The sequence below is a fragment of the Malaclemys terrapin genome, chromosome 20 (genome assembly GCF_027887155.1).
Source record: "Malaclemys terrapin pileata isolate rMalTer1 chromosome 20, rMalTer1.hap1, whole genome shotgun sequence".
NCBI lineage: Eukaryota > Metazoa > Chordata > Testudines > Emydidae > Malaclemys > Malaclemys terrapin.
Window position 1 is genome coordinate 8,925,602 of NC_071524.1, and position 12,451 is coordinate 8,938,052.

Genomic DNA, 12,451 nt, shown 5'->3' on the forward strand with positions numbered 1-12,451 from the left:
TTCGTGAACTTCTTCGAGATGATGCATTTGACCATGCACTGTGTGGCAAGGAAAAGACAGCATGGAAAGCCTTCCAGTTAGTGGCAATAAATTTTCTCGGAAAGAACAAGGCAGACAACTACAGGTTGTTGGTGGAAAACCTTCTTAAGGCATACAAAAGCCTTGGTTGCAACATGTCACTAAAGATACATTTTTTGCACTCTCATCTAAATTTTTTCCCACCAAACTGCGGAGCAGTGAGCGACGAGCAGGGCGAGTGATTTCCCCAGGACATTGCAACAATGGAGAAACGCTATCAGGGCAAATGGAGCCCATCAATGCTTGCAGACTATTGCTGGACAGTGACAAGAGATGCTCCATTTAATGAATACAAGAGACAAGCCAAGAAGCGCCGAGTAGACACTGAATAGGACTAAACTATGTACATAATAGTTTTTTGCCTTTTGTTTCATAATAAATTGTATTTATATAACCCTTTTGCTGATTTTTAAAGTGTTACATAAACAGGACAGGTGAAATATTATCATGTAAAGCAACCATAAACACATGAAAAGACCTAGGTTTACAATTTATGATTAAAACTCTACTATCTACACAATATACATAGACATAAAATGTAAAAACTTAAATATCTTAGAAACAGTAGCCAATCAGTTGTTTTAATTGTCATATTTGAATTCAGCTCATCAAAATACATAATAAATAGCACATTTTATCTCTGAAGCAGACAACTTCTCAAAAATTGTAGACCAGTGTTATTAGAGTGAGATTTTCAAAGGGGCCTATGGGAGTTAGGTACCAGATCCCACTGACTTTCAATAGAATTTAGGTACCTAACTCATTAGAAAATCCCATCAATAGTATCTATTCTATGGTTTTCCTACACATACTTTTGCGAGACCTATGTGCTCTCACCCAGTATGTTTTTTTGTGTCTGTGCCTGAAATGTGGTTTGTTTATTTGTTTGTATCTCTAACTTGAATTGTAGAGTGGTTTGGAAAATGGAATTTTTGACATTGATTTTTGTCTCCAATTAGGATAAAAAGTTGAAAGATTAAAAAAATTCACAAAATGAAAAGTCACAAATTTTTTTGTTCAAATGACATTTTCAAATGAAGTGTTTTAGCATGTAAAACAAAAAAACACCATAAAAATGGTCATACTGGGTCAGACCAACAGTGGCCAATGTCAGGTGCTTCAGAGGGAATGAACAGAACAGGGCAATTATTGAGTGATCCATCCCGTCATTCACCCCCAGCTTATGGCAGTCAGAGGCTAGGGACACACAGAGCATGAGGTTGCATCCCTGACCATCTTGACTAATAGCCCTTGAGGGACCTATCCTCCATAAACTTATCCTATTCTTTTTTTTTTTTTTTTTGAACCCCTTATAATGTTGGCCTTCACAACATCCCCTGGCCTTCACAACAAGTTTCACAGGTTGACTGTGCACTGTATGAAGAAGTACTTTGTTTATTGTAAACTTGTTGCTTATTAATTACATTGGTTCTTGTGTTATTTGAATGTATAAATAATACTTATTTACTTTCTCAACACAGTTATAGGCCCCTATCTTATTCCCCCTTAGTCATCTCTTTTCCACACTGAAAAGTCATACCCTTAAGAATTTTTATTGCCCTGTACCTTTTCTAATTTTAATATATCTTTTTTGAGATGGGGCGACCAGAACTGCATGCATAATCACTTTAGTATCGTAGCACTGCAGAGGAAATTAGATCTGAATGGTAAGGTCCCAAGTGGACTTCATGGAGGTTTGTACTCACTTCCCTTCCTTGCCTAGAGGAAGCTATCCTGGGGTGAGGGAGAAGAAGCGAGAGGAGGGGGTCACACATACCTTTAAAACATTCTGATTATGGTGGGGAAACTTTATCTAAGAGTAAGAGACTTTTACAGTGTATCCTATATATGGTCAGATTCTGGATTAGCCTTATCGCTTCTGCGTTTGGGCCTGAGCTTTGTAAACTGCATTGTCCCAGAGGAGTGCAGCTGTCTTGTTGATGGACAGAGATGCAGTTTCTGGGTCTTGACTCACTGTTATTTTTAAAGATCAGGACCAAGGTCTTGAACTGCCTATGGAAGTGGTTCAGAATACAAGTTGAAAGTAAAAAAAAAAAAAAGGATGTTTTCCCTTGACAGTACCTGTTCATCTAGGCTTAGTGAAGATTGAGGTAAAATCCTAGGCTTTGAATTAGAAAGGTAGTGGTGCTCAGAACACTCATATGCACCCATACAACATATTGTATCCCACAATTCTCCAATAAAATTGATTTACAGAAGTTAGTAAAGGGTCATCACTGCCCTGCTCCATTTTCTTGTGTTTCCTGGCAGAGGAGCTCTGTAGCCAGAAATTCTTTCTGTGGTATTGATGGGCAGACAATTTCATTGTCTTTAATGGGCCTGCTACTTCCTCATAGTGTTTCCCCTTTATGATCAGCATTACTTTAGACTTGGTCTAGTTACATTTATACCCAAAAAAGCCATTATAATTTAGAAGTAAATCCACCAATGTATACTATAAAATGTGCTGTACTCTGTGTGTTCAGTTTTTAATTTGATGTTTTATGTATTTTGTAATAAGAAGGATCCAAATGCACACATTTGTAGACACCAATTACTTGGATTTCATGCAAACATTCATTGATGGAAGGAGTCATGATATGCAAAAATGCCCAGTCCACGTAGACCAAATTTATACATAATTTGTCATTTCTATAACTCTTTCCAAATTACAAGAAGAAACTTTTCTTTCAACATCCTCTACCACCTTATTTAATGATGTGTTGATATCATAGAAAACGTATCAACCTGTTAAATTTGGCTTCTCAAAGTGATGCCTTTATAGAATTTCCCAGGCAGTTTTAATAAGTCCTAAACAAAACACATTGGTCACTTTAAATTAAGGCTAATAAGTGAGGCAAGACTTGTGCAAACTGCATTCCAAAGACGATTACATTTGAATCTTGGGATTTATCATTTAAGAGTGTGAACAGAGATTCCTATTATACTGCAGCAGACACATTAAACAAAACAATGCATGTCTACCAATTTACAGAATCATTTTAGTTCAGAGCAGAAGAAGCATGTGAACAGGAGATGGAAAAGTGATTAGCAGCTTTAATGAGAAAATCTTTGGGGGCCCAAATGTGCGCTGACTTCCATAGAGTTGCGTTGAGTGTAAATCAACCAATGTTGGCCAGAAAGAACAATTCTACTCAGAAAAGTGACTAAGCAGATATAGTGCCTACTTATTCCACAGATCTTCTCTACTGTGTGTATCTCAGCCAGATTTACTGGTTTTGTGACAATAAGTTTTACTGTGTTTTGTGCCTATTAAAACGCTAGTGCCAAAGCAGCTTGGACAAAACACTGGAGTTCACTTGGCATCACACCTCAACAACAGAATGATAACAGAACGGCAGGGCCAAATTCTGTCCTTATTTTACACCTGTGCAAACCCACTGAACTCAAAGGAGTTGCATAGGTGTAACAGAGGACCTAATTTATCTTGCAGAATTTTAATGCTGGTGTGAATGAATGCTTGAGCTAGAGGGACCTTAGCTTGATTTTCAGATGCCAGCGTGAATTTTAAAGACTGGCAGTTAGGAATTTTTTTATTGTTTTTTAAACCTGTAAACTGTATGTCACAGTCCTAGCAGGGCCCACTTAGGCCTGGTCTACACTAGGCGTTTATGTCGAAGTTAGCGCCGTTACATCGAATTAACCCTGCACCCGTCCACACCGCAAAGGTATTTAGTTCGACATAGAGGTCTCTTTAATTCGACTTCTGTACTCCTCCCCGACGAGGGGAGTAGCGCTAAATTCGACATGGCCATGTCGAATTACGCTAGGTGTGGATGGAAATCGACGCTAATAGCTCCGGGAGCTATCCCACAGTGCACCACTCTGTTGACGCTCTGGACAGCAGTACGAGCTCGGATGCTCTGAACTGCCACACAGGAAAAGCCCCGGGAAAATTTGAATTTGAATTCCTTTTCCTGTCTGGCCAGTTTGAATCTCATTTCCTGTCTGGACATCGTGGCGAGCTCAGCAGCACTGGCAACGATGCAGAGCTCTCCAGCAGTGATGGCCGTGCAATCTCAGAATAGAAAGAGGGCCCCAGCATGGACTGATCGGGAAGTCTTGGATCTCATCGCTGTGTGGGGCGATGAGTCCGTGCTTTCCGAGCTGCGATCCAAAAGACGGAATGCAAAGATCTACGAGAAGATCTCTAAAGACATGGCAGAGAGAGGATACAGCCGGGATGTAACGCAGTGCCGCGTGAAAATCAAGGAGCTGAGACAAGGCTACCAGAAGACCAAAGAGGCAAACGGACGCTCCGGATCCCATCCCCAGACATCCCGTTTCTACGAGGCACTGCATTCCATCCTCGGTGCGGCCGCCACCACTACCCCACCAGTGACCGTGGACTCTGAGGATGGGATAGTGTCCACGGCTGGATCCTCGGACATGTTAGCGGACGGGGAAGATGAGGAAGGAGATGAGGAGGACGAGGCAGTCGACAGCGCTCACAACGCTGATTTCCCCGACAGCCAGGATCTCTTCATCACCCTTACAGAGATCCCCTACCAACCCTCCCCAGCCGTTACCCCGGACACAGAATCTGGGGAAGGATCAGCCAGTAAGTGTTGTAAAAATCTAAACATTTATTTGTAACAGAACAGGAATATTAACAATTTAAAAAATGGGTTTCTCATGATTAGTTTGATTAGCTTAACGGTTCAGTCATGGGCAGTGCAACTATTGAAAAAAAATCTAGCAATGTCCGGTTTTGCATGATTGTCCTGCCCAAGCCGCTCTACTGGTTAGTCACTGCTACAGCAGCTACAGTAAAATGCGGTCTATATGTCCGGGGATGGAGCAGAAATCCTCCTGTGACATCTCGAGGAAGCTCTCCTGGAGGTAATTGGAAATCCGCTGCATTAGGTTCTTGGGGAGAGCGGCCTTATTGGGTCCTCCGTAGTAGGACACGTTGCCACGCCACGAGACTATCAAGTACTCTGGAATCATTGCTCTGCACAGCATGGCGGCATACGGCCCTGGTCTTTGCAGGCTTTCCCGGAGCATTCTCTCTTTCTCGCTGTCAGAGATCCTCATGAGGGTGATGTCGCTCATGATGACCTGCTTTGAATGAGGTAGGGGAATGTTAGTGTTGGGACTGCTTTGCCGTTCCTTTACAGAACTGTAACCGCTGGTTTGCAGCCACGCGGTGGAGGCGGGAGAGGGGCAGCCGAAAGGGATCGTTCCCGGGGACAGCCGCGAGGGTGTGGGACAGGAGCAGACTTCCTGCTTGCCGAATTGCTGGCAGCAGGGACTGACATTGATTTCAATGTGAAATGAGGCCATTGCTAATATTAAAGTTTTAAGCTGCCACAAGTCTACGGCTTACCATGTCTGCCTGCAACAGAAATTCCGTTGTCCTGACACGGTTCTCAAATGTGCTGTGCAAGACCCCAGGCACTGAATGCGAAGGCCGAGAATTCGACCTTGTGCTGAGTGCGCATGTGAGAGGTGCTGTGCATGGTCTTGTTAACAGAGAAAGACTATGTTCTTTGTTCACAACTACATTTATCTTTCTGAGGAATTCACTCCCTTTTTCCCATTCCCACAGCCCCATCTGCGACTGTCTCACAACCTAGCCTGTCATCACACTCCCAGAGGCTAGCGCGGATTAGGCATAAGAAGAAGAGGACACGGGAGGACATGTTCTCGGAGCTTATAGCCTGCTCCAGAGCCCAGGCAGCACAGCAGACCCAGTGGCGGGAGAACTTGACCCGAATGCACCAAGCCAACATGGATCGGGAGGAGAGGTGGCGTCAGGAAGACCAGCAGGCGACTCAAACCCTGCTTGGACTAATGAGGGAGCAAACGGACATGCTCCGGCGCCTTGTGGATGTTCTGCAGGAACGGAGGCAGGAGGACAGAGCCCCGCTGCAGTCCATCTCTAACCGCCCTCCCCCGCCACCAAGTCCCATACTCCCCTCACCCAAAGTGCACAGAAGGAGAGGCGGCAGAGTCCCTGCTAACTCTCACTCCACCCCTGCAGAGAGCTCGAGCAGCAGAAGGCTCTCATTCCCCAAAATTTGACAAGTTCTTTCCTTCCCGCCTGACACAAGCCCCCGTCCAAGTTTCACTTTCCCAGTTCCATGTTTGGTTGATAATAAAAAATACGTTTCTGTTAACTACTGTTTCCATCATGTTCTTTTGCAGGAGGGGGGGATAGGGGGTTGGTAATTCGACAGGACAGTCACCTTTGGCAGGGTATATAGTCGGGGGCAGGCACAGCAGCAGGGCACATACATAGTGCAGTGATGCAGTGACTAGTTACCCTGAAGTCTGGGAGGTTGTTTTCATGTTATGTGGTGGGGGGTGGGTTGCTCTGTGACTTTGTGGCAGGGGAGGGCAGTTACAGATCTTAAGCGGCGGTCCTTAGGCAGGATCACAGAGCCACACAGCAGGGGATCTGTAACCGTCCTCCCCCTGCCACAAAGTCACATAGACCCCCCCATACACACAGTCCCTATCAGGAGGGGTGACAGGCTCCGTTGAAACAACCATCCCACCGCAGCGGAGCCTGTCAATCCTTGAGTTTAGAAGCTGCATTCGCGCCACTACAGTACACCCGCTCCGCACCACAGTCTGCGTCCCAGTTTTAAAAAATTCCCGCGAATACAGTATTAAAGAAAACGGTGTGCTTTAACAAAGTAGAACTATTTTTATTTTGAAATGTGTGTTGGAAGTGGGGTGAAGGGGGTATGTAACTGGATAGGATAGTCAACATTAACTGGGCAAAGAAATGGGGGCAGGTTTAGCTTCTCAATACACAAACTTTAAAGTCACAGGTTACCCTGCTCACTCAGGAACTTTGCTTTCAAAGCCTCCCGGATGCACAGCGCTTCCCGCTGGTCTCTTCTAATCGCCCGGCTGTCTGGCTGTGAGTAATCAGCAGCCAGGCTATTTTCCTCAACCTCCCACCCCGCCATAAAGGTCTCCCCCTTGCTCTCACAGAGATTGTGGAGCACACAGCAAGCTGCAATAACAATGGGGATATTGGTTTCGCTGAGATCACAGCGAGTCAGTAAGCTTCTCCATCTCCCCTTGAGACGGCCAAAAGCACACTCCACCACCATTCTGCACTTGCTCAGCCGGTAGTTGAAGAGTTCTTTTTCAGTGTCCAGGGCGCCAGTATAGGGCTTCATGAGCCAGGGCATTAGCGGGTAGGCTGGGTCCCCGAGGATGACTATAGGCATCTCCACATCCCCAAGAGTTATTTTGTGGTCCGGGAAGTAAATACCTTGCTGCAGCCGTCTAAACAGACCAGAGTTCCTGAAAACACGAGCGTCATGAACCTTGCCCGGCCATCCCACGTAGATGTTGGTAAAACGTCCCCTGTGGTCCACCAGTGCTTGCAGCACCATGGAAAAGTAGCCCTTTCTGTTAATGTACTGGCTGGCCTGGTGTTCCGGTGCCAGGATAGGGATGTGAGTTCCATCTATGGCCCCACCGCAGTTTGGGAATCCCATCGCTGCGAAGCCATCTATGATCGCCTCCACGTTTCCCAGGGTCACTACCTTTGGCAGCAGTACATCAACGATTGCCTTGGCTACTTGCATCACAACAACCCCCACGGTAGATTTGCCCACCCCAAACTGGTTCGCGACTGACCGGTAGCTGTCTGGCGTTGCAAGCTTCCACAGGGCTATGGCCACTCGCTTCTGGACAGTCAGGGCTGCTCGCATCCGGGTGTCATTGCGCTTCAGGGCAGGGGACAGCAACTCACAAAGTTCCAGGAAAGTTCCCTTCCGCATGCGAAAGTTTCGCAGCCACTGGGATTCATCCCAGACCTGCAGCACTATGCGGTCCCACCACTCAGTGCTTGTTTCCCGTGCCCAGAATCTCCTTTCCACGGCATCAACATGACCCATTGCCACCGTGATGTTCTCGGCGCTGGGTCCCCTGCTTTCTGAGAGGTCTGTGCTACTCTCAGACTTCAGGCCATCACCGCGTTGACGTAGCCTCCTCGCCTGACTTTTATGCATCTGCCTCAGGGAAAGGTGTATGATAAGTTGCGAGGCGTTGAGAGCGGCCACAACTGCAGTGATGGTTGCAGCAGGCTCCATGCTCGCAGTGCTGTGGCGTCCGCGCTGTCACTGACTAGAAAAGTGCGCGAACTGATTTCCCGCCGGCGCTTTCAGGGAGGGAGGGCGGGAGTGATGGACGGATGACGACAGTTACCCAAAAGCACCCTGGACACCTTTTTTTTACCCAGAAGGCATTTGCGGCTCCACCCAGAATTCCAATGGGCAGCGGGGACTCCGGGAACTGTGGGATAGCTGACCACAGTGCACCACTTCCAATGTCGACGCTTTCCCCGTTAGTGTGGACTCACAAAGTCGAATTACTGTCCTTAGTGTGGACACACACGTTCGACTTTGCAATATCGATTCCAAAAATTCGATTTAAGTAAAATCGAACTACTCTCGTAGTGTAGACAAGGCCTTAGATAACCCTGGCCAAGCTGCGATGCAGTTTCCTGGGATGGCAAGTGAACTGCGTCCTGGCTGACCTGAGTGTGGAGGACGGGCTGCAACTGGTGCCCTGAGCAGTCCACAAGGTTGCTTCTCAGAGCCCCACCCACACAGGAGAGCTGTGAATGGCCCACAGCACTGCCAGTCATCACAACTCTGTGTGGCAGGGGCTCCCCCTGCTGAGGGAGTGCTGACCCAGGTGAGTGAGGGCGATTAAAGAGGATGGGGTGTGGAATGGGAAACCATTCAGGGAATCCCTTTCGCAAGCCTTCCTACCTTCTCTCTGTAGGCAGAGGCCATGGAGCTGTGATTGAGGGGACAGGGAACTGTCGATTGTAGGTACAGCCAGGTGATTTAGCAGTAGTATAGTGTGTGTGGGGAGGTGGAGTGTTGCCAGATGGAGTTGTGGGAACTATGGGGGATGGGAGGCACGGCTGGGTCAGTGGCACCTCCAGGACCCCAAGAGGCCCCTAGACCCCTGCTGAAAATTGCTTCCTCATTGAAATCTGAAATGCCATCCCTGGGTCTTTGGTTAGGCTGCTCCTTCTTAGACTCTTTTCCAGACCCCGGAGTGTACCCTTTTCAAGTGGAAGGCCCATGTCTCCACTTCTCTTTGGGGTGGGACCCCACAGTTCAACCACTCTCCAACTGGGTCTCCGGGTCACCCCCCCTGTGGGGTTGCCAACCGTATGACATAGCAGGTCCAACTGGGCTCAGACCATGCCAGAACCCGCCTTCAGTAGCCTGCGGTCAGTAACACACTGATGCAGGAGCAGTTTCTCCAAAGCAACATGTGATTTATTTGCCCAAATGGGGCTCGGACTTGGAGAAGCACGTTCCAAAATAAACAAGAGACCCAGACACACATTGTCTCACCGGCACTTGGCATTCCCCTCCAGGCCCTAAGTAGGAATGACTTATTGGTGTCCCCTGATCTCTCAGGGCAGCTAGCTACAGCCTGCTTGCTGCAGATCCTGACTCAGGTGGCCTGTCTCTGTCTCACCCCCCTTGCATGCTGACTCTGGTTCTCTTTTTACATTTCCAGCTGAGATGACCGTTTCCCCCTCCTGTTCCATCTGGGGCACATTTTCCAGCCCTAGCCTTGGGAGAAGAAAAACACCTTAGTCTGGATGGTCCCAGCAGCTAGATAATTTCTTCTCCCAATTCCTGGCCCAGCCATTGTTGTCTTAACTCCTTTGAAGCAGGTATCTAAGAGGATGTCTTATCTGTGTTATTGTTTTTTCCCTTTCTAGGTTTCTTAACAATCCCCTTTACAGCCTCTGTTGATTTAACTACTTGCAATCAGACAGGTAACAACCCCAGACTGTGGAGGAAAACAGGGTCTTACACAATATTAATCAGCAAAAATACAGACATTTTATTGATTTGTCACACTAAGTACATTTGATTTGCAATTACTGAATAAACAGTCATGGGCTCACATGGCCTTTTTTAAGGGTAGTTTTCAGAACAGAACCATGTACTTTAAAGGTGACCAGCAAAGAGGGAACAAATGGCTTATGTTCTCTACTGTCTGATGGAAAAAGTGGCTTGAATTATTTTTCTTCAAGTTTCCACTTGTTTTTTACCTCTGAATTATCAGGACTATAAAGTCTGCTCTTCCCAAGTAAAAAGAACAGGAGTACTTGTGGCACCTGAGAGACTAACAAATTTATTTGATCATAAGCTTTCATGATGGCATATCATGTGCCAGCAATGCCCCTCTGCCATATACATTGGCCAAACCGGACAGTCTCTATGCAAAAGAATAAATGGACACAAATCCGACATCAGGAATCATAACATTCAAAAACCAGTGGGAGAACACTTCAACCTCTCTAACCACTCAGTGACAGACTTGAAGGTGGCAATTTTACAACCAAAAAACTTCAAAAACAGACTCCAAAGAGAGACTGCTGAACTTGAATGAATATGCAAATTCAATACAATTAACTTAGGTTTGAACAGAGACTGGGAATGGTTGGACCATTACACTAATTGAATCTATTTCCCCATGTTAAGTATCCTCACACCTTCTATGGGTCATCTCGATTACTACTTCAAAAGGTTTTTTTCTCCTGCTGATGATAGCTCATCTCAATTGATTGGCCTCTTACAGTTGGTATGGCTACTTCCACCTTTTTATGTTCTCTTTATGTATAAATATCTTCTTGCTATATGTTCCAGTCTATGCATCCCATGAAGTGGGCTGTAGCCCACAAAAGCTTATGCTCAAATAAATTTGTTAGTCTCTAAGGTGCCACAAGTACTCCTGTTCTTTTTGCGGATTCGGACTAACACGGCTGCTACTCTGAAATCTTCCCAAGTATTGCTGCATGACAACAGAAAGGTCTCAGGGGGTTGTTTAAGCTTTTAAAAACTCAGTTGAAGGGGTGAGGAGGTGGAAGGTTTAACAAAGGCTTTCTTTCTCAAAAGCATTAATTAGACATTGAAATTAAATGATTAAATGATTAAATAATTGATGATAATAATAATAACAAAATAAACAATCTGATTAAAATTCTTTCCTTCTTCCAATCATTCAACTTACATCCTATTGGTTATTGTGATGTCACTGTTTCACTGCTTCATCAGTCATCAGAGACTATGAGCCTAGACAGCACCTGAATTTCTAGTGCAAAAAAGAGCCACAACAAATATCTTTCAAAAACATAACATGCTTGTGACATTCTGTACCTTGGGGGAGCACCCTATAATCCCCATATTACTCATTTATATATAATTATGATCTTGCATATAAAGCAAGCCGTGTGAGGTATCAGGGGAAAGGTTATGATCTACTGAAAGTCATTTTTCTATCCATATATGTATACCATTAATGTGTATGAAGCTATGAGAAATGTGTTGTATGGCTGTCACTAAAACATGCTCTAAGTTGGGGAATCAGCCAGATTCTAGCTCCCTAGAGACAACAGCAAGGAAAGTAACCAATGCCTGGGTGGGGTGTCAAACAACCATCAACAACCATTGTCCAACAAGGGCACTACAATGCAATGACTCACCTGCATAAGGCCACACCAGGGGAATTGCTCAGCCTTGCCTAGGGACTTAGCAATGCCCACCAGATATGCCTGGACTTGTGTTCTCCAAGCAAATGGACTAAGGGTATATAATAGGACATAGGGGGGCCACGCTTCACCTTCCTCCTGCCCATACCTATGTTGCAAGCAACAAGGACAATGAGAAGACTTAAGACAGAGGAGATTGGCCCAGGTTTCAAGGGTGAAATCTGTGTGCTATGAACTGCAATATGCAGTGGGGTGAGAAAGCTGCTTAATCTAGATGTTGCTCAGTCTAAGAGGGTTGAGGGTTTAGACTGCATGATCATATTTTAGTAACTAACACTGACTTTTTGCCTACCACTTATAGTCACTTAAAAATCTTTTGTAGACAATACACTTCTTTAACTGTTTATCTTTACCAGTAAGTTTGTATGAAGGGTGTGGCAAAACTGTTCAGGTTGCAAAGGATGGTGTATATCCACTTTCCATTGCTGAAGTGGTGAATGAAATTAATAAATCTGCACTGCTCATCTTGAGCAGTGCAAGAGGGTATATTCCTGAGGTACAGTGCTAGGAGTTGGTGGAATTTGGCTGGTGCCTTTCTCTGTGTAATTCATGAGTGGCTCTGGGAGCTCATGCAATCTAGCTGGGTATGGGGCTCCACATGCAGTTGTGCTGAATGCTAACAACGCCTGGAGGGGTTTGCTGCTTGTCACTAGTAAAGCATTGTGAGAGAGAGCCCAGGCTGCACCCCAAGGGAATCCTGTCACAATGCTTCCTGGGCCTCTTTTCCATCATCAAGTTAAAAAGGGCATAAGCCAACCCCCTCCAACCCTGCTCCACACATGTGTGCACTTTTGT